Source organism: Aethalodelphis obliquidens, unplaced genomic scaffold (assembly GCF_003676395.1).
Source record: "Aethalodelphis obliquidens isolate GAN/ISIS:26980383/991018 unplaced genomic scaffold, ASM367639v1 scaffold8, whole genome shotgun sequence".
Lineage (NCBI taxonomy): Eukaryota > Metazoa > Chordata > Mammalia > Artiodactyla > Delphinidae > Aethalodelphis > Aethalodelphis obliquidens.
The window spans coordinates 3,516,496-3,517,487 of record NW_020837952.1 but is presented as its reverse complement, the minus strand read 5'-3'; positions in this window follow the sequence as shown (position 1 = coordinate 3,517,487).

Below are 992 nucleotides of genomic sequence, written 5' to 3'. Positions count from 1 at the left end.
ACAAAAATATCTCTATCTCTACAGGAGACCTACTAGAAAGAACACAGAAAACGAGGGAAATGTACCAGCACCTCAAGCCGTCCCCTTCCGTGGGAAGGTCGCTCAGCTCTCCACCTGACACCATGTGCTTGGGAGGGCAGCCGTATATAACCAATCAGACAGACAGACACAGATCAATGAGGGGGAGGCTTATCGTCTTGGAGGAGTGAATATGGGAGAGAGGCATGGGGAGGAGGATTTTGGCCTCTTTTGCAAAAGGAGTTAATTGCATATTCAGTTTGGTACTTCTGTTTCCAACATTATTGCACATGTGAAAAACCTGCATGTTGGAGTCAACTGCAAACCTGCTAAGAGAACCCAAGCTCTGCTGATTTCTGCTGGGCTCGGGAAAGGGCTGTGAGTGGGCTCGCTCTCTCTCAGAAATATTAATGCCATCAGCTAGAAGAAAACTTCTGTATTCTCCAATGCTGAAAGTGGGTTAAAGAAAATGCTATTCTTTTTCTTTCCAGAAGGATCAGAAACCATTCCATTCCCTTTGAGCACAGAATCTTCTAAAAGAATTATGCTTAATGGATGAATCATGCCACTTTCTGAATTTTCCTCTTGAAAAGATTCACGTGACACTCCTTTCCTCTTTCCAAGCTTCAGGCAATCATATAGTTACTTCACACCTCTTTTGGTGGTGAAGATCAGCCTCCTTTCCGATAAAGAAATGTGAGCTGAGTCAGCTACCCATTCTCTATAATTAATGCAAGACCCCAAGGGCACCAAGAGTTATAAAGAGTAGATTCGGGCTTCCCTGGTGGCGCAGTGGTTGAGAGTCCGCCTGCCGATGCAGGGGACACGGGTTCGTGCCCCGGTCCGGGAGGATCCCGCACGTCGCGGAGCGGCTGGGCCCGTGAGCCATGGCCGCTGAGCCTGCGCGTCCGGAGCCTGTGCTCCACGACGGGAGAGGCCACAACAGTGAGAGGCCCGCGTACCGCAAAAAAAAA